Source organism: Sinohyriopsis cumingii, chromosome 14, assembly GCF_028554795.1.
Source record: "Sinohyriopsis cumingii isolate HCF-2022 chromosome 14, ASM2855479v2, whole genome shotgun sequence".
Classification (NCBI taxonomy): domain Eukaryota; kingdom Metazoa; phylum Mollusca; class Bivalvia; order Unionida; family Unionidae; genus Sinohyriopsis; species Sinohyriopsis cumingii.
The window spans coordinates 118,574,815-118,583,590 of record NC_142974.1 but is presented as its reverse complement, the minus strand read 5'-3'; positions in this window follow the sequence as shown (position 1 = coordinate 118,583,590).

The following is an 8,776-nucleotide window of genomic DNA, read 5'->3' as shown; positions in this document are numbered from 1 at the left end:
TAGTTCATACATCAGTTCATGAACAGACCTGTACTCCCTACAGCGTCAGAAAATTTGTTTGTTTTATTGATTTTAAAAAACTTATAAAACTGGAGCGCATGGAAAGAAATATAGAATGCGCTGACCTTTCATTTCCTTCGGTTATGGCACTTCATCAGCATCTAGTCGACAACCAAAATGTCCTGTGAATACTTGATCACCTGTCGAATTTTGTATTGTTTGATTACACCCAAATCGATTAAAGTAAATCATACCTTTAGATGAATTTGATAATCAGTTAATGACTTAAGTATTGGGAATTATAGCTTATATTTGTCTAAAATTAGGCATTTGAACGGTGCGATAGCTATCAAGGCACTCGAATGTTGTTTCACCCGAATATTCGCTCACATTTCATCATTAAAAAATCGTAGATTCAGTCATTCACATAGTTTGATCTTTTCCGAGAGTTTTCATTTTCAAATTTCTTATAACCTAACAACTTTCAAAAGCTGTAAGTTGTAACCTTCTGTTTAAATTTAGTCAAATTATCTTCCAAGCTCCTTTATAAAGCGGTTCGAAATAAATTTGAGGTTAATATGTTGTTTTAAGTAATGGTTCGTGTTCGTGTATATTACACATAAATTACTTAATTATTTAATTGTAATTTAGTTATTTAAGTTGCTTGTCGTAAAAATATTTATAGCACAAAAATACCATATCAATTATATTACTTGTAAAATAAAGATTTTAAGGTTTAAAAAAATGTCGGCTGGAAAGAAAAGTTCAAACTACTAACCCTGCGTAAATTTATTAGCCTACTATTTACTGTTTACTAGAACGAAAAGTCGCAAAATGTATTCGCTCAATCAGTATGGCAGTGGATCCAGCATTACTTTCTAGAAATGCAGTATTTGCGAAATGTAAATTATGCGCAGTGGCATACTTACAAGAGTTTTGAAACAATTGCTTTTTTCGTTGCGAAATTGTGTGTATGTGTATGTGTTTGTATATGTACGTGCGTGTGTTCGTTACCTGGAGTCATGTATCCGAGTTATTAAAATCAGTGTCAAAACCCCAGAAGTTCGTGTTGCATATTGCCAATGAATTATATATTATTCATGTTATCGAAGCGTGTATATGAACATTGGCTGGAATAACATCAAATCACTGGGTCTACGCTATTGCAGGAGCATTGAGAAAGAAATAGCGATATGCAATATTTGCAGCTGATGAATTTCATAGTTACCCTTTTTATTATAAGCCATTTTTTGATCATTTTCATAAATTCTAGACCCTTTCATTAGATTTTGTTCTGGTTATCATTTTCATTGATTTCTATTTATCGTTTCATATTTCTCCCAACAATGTATACATACTCCATTGAATTTCTTTCATTTTTCTATAAACATCGTGTTTGAATGCTTACCATTTTCGTGCTTGAATTGGATCTGTTTGTCATTTCCTCCAATATCGTCTCTTTTAGTTCATTCTCTGCATTGAAAGTTGAGTAGTTACTTCATCATAAGCAATGCAGTTACAATTTGCAAGGTTATTCATCTGCATGAGATGCACGTTAATGTTAATTAGACAGACCAGTTTCATTAATTAGAAACTTATATCATTTTAATCGAACGGCACTCATCGCATTTCAACCAGCCAAAAGTCGCATTTTAACCGATCGGCACTCATCGCATTTCAACCAGCCAAAAGTCGCATTTTAACCGATCGGCACTCATCGCATTTCAACCAGCCAAAAAGTCGCATTTTAACCGACTGGCACTCATCGCATTTCAACCAGCCAATAAGTCGCATTTTAACCGACCGGCACTCGTCGCATTTCAACCAGCCAAAAAAGTCGCATTTTAACCGACCGGCACTCATAGCATTTCAACCAGCCAAAAAGTCGCATTTTAACCGACCGGCATTCATCGCATTTCAACCAGCCAAAAAGTATGTCATGGGCTCTTGAAAATGCACCTCCCTTCAAAGTACAGGATGGTCCGCCAGATGTAATGAGGCGCTATAAATAGAATTTACCCACAGGACATGGCATGGATCAATATTGCTTTCGGACAAATGCAACAGAACTGGATGGTACACGATGTTATATGCGCGCTAACCTGTACTGTACACTATGAACTTTGTTGCACTGTTCAGATTAATATGTACAAAATAAAACTCAACGTTAACATATAAACAAGATTTATTAGTTAAAGCAAATAAGGTCTTCTTTCATAAAATGTCTCCTCTGATTTGGGAGATTTGTGATTTAGCCGCTTTGAAGATAATTACTTTATTGTTGGGACTAATAACAATTGCAAATAAAAGACCCCATTAAATTGTAACCTTCGTTAAATGTCGTAATTTGCATATTTTATTAAATTTCTGTTTTCGGGAAAATGATAATGTCCACTTTGAGATCTGGTCCAATTTCATCCCCTCGTTTATTCGAATTTGTTGTTGTTGTTGTAGGGTTTAACGCCATTTTTCAGCACACGTTAGGCTATACATGGCGGCCAGTATTAATGGTGGAAGAAGAAACCGGTAAAACCCCTAAAAGAACCACCGACTCTCGAGAAGCTACCGGCAAGCTTTCTCACATACCCGCATTGGCCGAATCCGAGATTCGAACCTACGCAGACAGAGGTGAGATGGCAGTGATCCGTAACAGAGAGCTCTTTAGACCACTCGGCCACTCGTAGCCTGCCTTCCCAGGACCAATTAGACCGTTTCAAAAAGATGAATTAATTCCAAGTGCCGGGAAATATGATTTTTTTTTAGGTAAAGGCTTCATTCACGAAGCAAGAAATAATAATTATTGTGGTCCAGTATTTGTTAGAAAATTGTTTGGATACAATTGCTTTGGTTTCGATTTGTAAGTCTGCAGCAGTCTCTAACGTAAATACAAAGCATTAGAATTAAAACATAAGATCTAATTAGAGCTAAGGAAGCTGAACTTCTGAAGAAAAGAATAAAGAGAAAGACATTCAGTTACAAGAACAACAAATGCAGTTACAATTTGAGAAAAAGGAGTGAGATACAGAAAAGAAAGAAAGAAAAGCAAATGCAGTTAATATTAGAGACAGAGAGGCAGAAAAGAGAAAAACAAAAACATAGTTACAATTTGAGAAAGGAGAGAGAGAGAGACAGGAAAGAGAGAAAGAAAATAAATGCAACTGGAAGAAAGAGAAAGAAAGACAAATGCAATTACAAAAATAACAAATGCTAAGGGGAAAAAGAGGGGTGATATCAATTTAGAATAAGAGAAATGGAGCTGGAAAGTGAAAAGCACATTCCCACTTCAAATACAAAATTAATTTTTGATGTTGCAAAGAATATTAGGTTAGTGCCCTCTTTAAGAGAAAAAGATGCAGACAAATAGTTTCTTTATTTTGAAAACGTTGCTGAAAATTTGAAATGGCCAAGGGAGCACTGGACTGAATTATTACAATGTGTACTTATTGATAAAGCTAGTGATATTTACCGTTCGCTGTCAGTTCACCAAAGTGATAACTATGATGTGGTTAAGGAATGCATCTTAAGGGGTTATGAGTTTGTCCCTGAAGCTTATCGGCAACAAAGTCAGAAACTTTAAAAAAAGAAGCTGGACAAACTCGTGTCGAATTTGCTATAGAAAAAGAGCAGTTATCTGATACATGTTGCTTAGCCAAGAAAGTTGAACAAGATTATGAAACTCTCAAACGACTTTTATTACTTAAAGATTTCAAGAACTGTGACCATAGTGACATTAAGATTTGTCTTGACGAGCATAAGATCGAAACCTTGGAAAATGCTGCTCGTGCTGCCGATGTGTATTCTTTAACTCATAGCGTTCCTTTTGTAAATAAGACTTCCACTCAACAGTCTCCTTGCAGTATTTCAGCCTAATACAAGCCCTTCTAAATGTCAGATTGACACACCTGTTAAAGATCAAGCTTCAGATAAGCTTTACCAAAGATCATTGTCTATTCCTACGTGTACCTAATGCAAGAAGAAAGGACACGTTATTTCTGATTGATAAAAATTGAAAAATAGGCATCATAATCAAGACAGACCTATTCGAAATGCTCTTATTTCTAAGAGGTCAAGGTCATGGTCATTTATTGAAAGCAATACATTTATTGGGTAGAATAAACCCCAGTCTCATTTTATTATGGAAAATTATGAACCATTCATATCGAAGAGTTCTATATCAATCTTGGTCGATTCGGCCAATCATAGCCTTATTAAAATTTAAATGGACACAGGAGCTTCTTTGAGCAGTCTTCTTCTAATGATAGTCTTCTTATTCAGGGTGTAATGTGCGGCTTTGTTAATGTTCCTCTCCATTGTGTAAATTTGTCATCAGACTTAGTCTCGGGACTTGTGACAGTCGGCACAGTATATGTTGTACCCTTTGAGGGCATTCATTTATTACTAGGAAACGATCTAGCTGGAGACAAGGTTGTGGTTAATCCACTTGTAACTGACAAGCCTTGTTTGGATGAGAAAGTCGATCCAGGTAACAAAGATTTCCCTGGTTTATTCCCAGCTTGTGCAGTTACCAGAGCTATGACAAAAAAAAAAAAGCTCTTGAGACAATGATGTTGATAATGAAAGTATTCCTTTAGCTGACACGTGTATTGGTCACTTTCACTCCTTGTTTTGATCAATCAGAAGGTATTGATCACAATAATCCTCTTTTAACTACTCATACTCTATATTCTAATCAGGGTGACAAACGACAATCACTTGTCATCGAACAGGAAAAATATCTCGATATATCATGTTTGTTTCAAAGGGCCATTAGTGAAACTAAAGCCACTGAAGTTCCTGTCTGGTATTTCATTAAAAATGGAATTCAGAAAAAATGGAGACATCCCGAGGTACATGCTGCTGATGAGTGTTCTGTGAACTGTCAAATTATAGTTCCAAAACCTTACAGACAGAAAATAATTAGTCTGGCCCATGAAATTCCTTTGGCTGGTCATTTAGTGATTAATAAGACTTATCATAATATCTTGACTCACTTTTATTGGCCATAAATCAAAAGTGATGTTTGTAAATACTGTACATCTTGTCAAAATGTCAAATGGTTGGAAAACACACTCAGAAGATACCTAAGACTCGCCTACAACATATTCCTGCACTTGATGAGTCATTTAGCATGATTATGGTAGATTGTGTTGGTCCCTTACCTAAGACCAAGTCAGATATCCAATAATTATTGGCCATAATGTATGCGTCAACAAGGTTCCCAGAGGCAATTCCTTTGAGGAACATTAAATCTGAAACTATTAAAAGCTATGATAAAGATTTTTTTTTTAAAACTCAATTTAGCTTCCCAAATCTGTCCAATCTGATAAAAGGGCAAATTTTATTTCTGGAAATTTTCAACAAGTTATGTACGAATTAAGCATCCAACAATTAAAATATTCTGCCCTTCACGCTGAGAACCAAGGGGTATTAGAAAGATTTCATCAAAATTTTAAAAATATGATTCGGTCATATTGTTTTGATACGGGTAAAAATTGTGATGAAGACATTCATTTACTTTTGTTTGCTGCTATGGAATCAGTTTAAGAATTTTTAGGATTCAGTCCTTTTGAATTAGTTTTTGGACATGCTGTGGGTGGACCATTGAAGTTGTTAAAAGAGAAACTTCAGTCTAATGAAGATACCGAAATTAATCTTATCGATTATGTTTCCAATTTTAAGTATAAGTTGTCAAAGGTTTGTAAGGTTGCAAGAACTAATCTGCACTCTACTCAGTCGAAAATAAAACTAAGATATGATACAAATGCAAAGTAAATGGGTTTTTTCAGCCTGGTGATAGAGCTCTGGCTGTCTTGACCATACCACAAAATCCTTTTTAGGACAAGTAGTATGGTCCTTACGAAGTTGCCAATAAAGTAAATGATCTAAATTATACCATAAGTACCCGTGGGAGGTACGATTTTGTCACATAGATATGTTAAAGTCATATGTTGAGAGAGATAGCCAGGTTAATTATGCAATTACTTTAGTTGTACCTGTCCCAATCAATGAGGATTTAGGCGAAGGAATGAAATCGGACTCTAATGATTTTGGAGTGACAAATCTTCGGAATTCAGACATTATGTTGTTGTTGTTCTTTTTGTTGTGGGGTTTTACGCTCTTTTTTAGCACACGATAGGCTATACATGGCGGCCAGTATTAATGGTGGAGGAAGAACCCGGGAACACCCCGAGAAGAACCACCGACCCACGAGAAACTACTAGCAAGCTTTCTCACATACCAACATTGGCAGAATCCTAAACTCGAACCCATGCAGACAGAGGTGAGATGGCAGTGATCCGTAACGGAGAGCGCTTTATACCACTCGGCCACTCGGGGCCCCTCACACATTATGAATAATCTGGACCAGGAACTTTGAAGTTTGCAACACCAAGAAATGAATGAACTTAAGCAGTTGAATATGGGCACATATTTCCTGATGTTCCTACAAGAACAAACAAACTTTTCCATCATGTTGAAATCGTAAATTCCAAACCTGTGAAACCACATCCACTAAGGATGAACCCTCTCTCAAACAGGAATACTTGAAAAGGGAAATTCAGTATTTGCTAGAGAATGATTTCACAGAGCCCGGTAAAAGTGACTGAGTTCACCATGTATACTTGTTCCGAAACCAGAAAAACCTTTCCGTATGTGCATCGATTATAGGGAGGTGAACAGTGTGACTAAAACAGATTAATTTCCATTACCACGAATCGATGACTGCATTGATAAGTCGGAAATGCCAAGTATGTCACCAAATTTGAGCTTCTGAAAGGAATTTGGCAAATTCCACTGACGGAAACAGCAAAGGAAATTTCGGCATTTGTGACTCCTGATGGACTATATCAGATTAAAGTGATGCCGTTTGGGATGAAAGATTCACAAAGTACTTTTCAACGAATATGATTACCTCTGGTCTAGAGACTTGTGACTCTTACATCGATGATGTCATCATCTACAACGACACCTGGAAATAACATTTAGCGACAATTTGGAAATTCTTTGACAGACTCGCAGATGCAAGCTTAACAATTAATTTATCCAAATGAGTTATACCGTGATTGTGTAACATTTCTAGGACATATCGTAGGACATGAACAAGTTAAACCTATAGCTGTTAAGATCTAGGCTATCTCTGAATTTCCTGTGTCTGTTAGTAAAAAATCAACTGATGCGATTTTTAGGTGTGGCTAGATACTATCGGAACTTTTCTTCCAATTGTTCCATAATTGCTGAACCCCTGACTAATTTATTGAGCAAGAAAACTAATGTCATAGGAATGGAAAATGTCAAGGTGCTTTTGATAAGTTAAAATCCATATGTAAGAAGGCACCAGTTCTTACAGCTCCACATTTCAGTAAATCATTTAAGCTGTATGTTGATGCAAGTGATGTTGGAGTCTGAGCAGTTTTAATACAAGAAGATAAAAATTGTGTTGATCATCCAGTGTGCCTTTTTTATAAGAAATTAATTAGCATCAATGAAACTATTAAACAGTCGAGAAAGAATGTTTGGCTTTGACATTGGCATTACAACACTTTGAAGTTTACATTAGTTTAGCTCCTTCGATTATTGTGTTTAGTAATTACAACTCCCTTACTTTCATAGGTAAGATGAACAAAAATCAAAGACCACTAAGATGGAGTTTGTTGTTACAGGAATATAATAATGACATCAAGCACATCAACGGAAAAGATAATTTAATAGCAGATGCGCTTTCCCATGTATAGAAATGTATTATTTCATGTTTACTTTGTATCATTCGTTTGATTACTTATTGTGTTATATTTTTTTATATATAAACTACATGTATAATTGTCCTATAACATAAATCTTTCTTTTTATTGTATGGGGGAAGTGTTATGTATATTTAATTTAATTATTGGTTAATTTTACATTTTTTAATTTTATTTCAAGTTACTGTAATGTAACATTGTTTAGTGTAATTGATGCTTTCTACAAAAAAAGTTCAGTTCTGACTGATTTTTAAAATATTTTTGACGTAAACAACTAATAATAGAAACATTGTATCTAATGCTAACCTAGTTCCTGACCTCATTTCAAAATCAGTGGCAGTTTAGGAAAACAACTTTTTATATATAAAAATGTGTTATTTCTCAGAGTAAGACTTGTTAAATTGAGCCAAGCTCATACCTGGACTACATGATAATTTTCGCGTAACAAACTTCCATTTCTTCTGGAAGGTTGGACTTCTGACTACCATCCGGGAATGTGTTATGTTAGCGTATTAAGTTAGACTTATACCTAATGTTTTGTATAGAAGTAGTCAGTGGGCTTTAAAATTTTGATACGTTAAATTGTAATGTTGTGGCCAGTTTGAGCTGATATTTTATTTTCTTCAAATGTGGAAATAATAAAGTGCTATAAATTAATTTTTGGACAAGGACATTTATAACTATTTATCAACATTTATACAGAATTCAATAGCTAGAATAATATTTTCTGTGATTCAACAAGAGTTGACACCTCATCACTTCGCAGGTTAAAACAAACAGTCCTATTACTAGGACATCTATTTTTTAATTCTTGGATTATTTTTGGATTTGATTCATAAAACTGATTTTTTTTCTTTTCATTTTTCACTTGATATTCTAGGGAAGCAAATTATTTGTTAAATTCTAAAAACTTGTCTTCACCTTTTTTATTCTTACTTTTACTAAGAGCATATACTCGTAACTATGTATGTAGGTAGGTAGGTAGGTAGGTATGTACACATGTATATGTATGCATGCATGTGTGTACATATGCATGTATA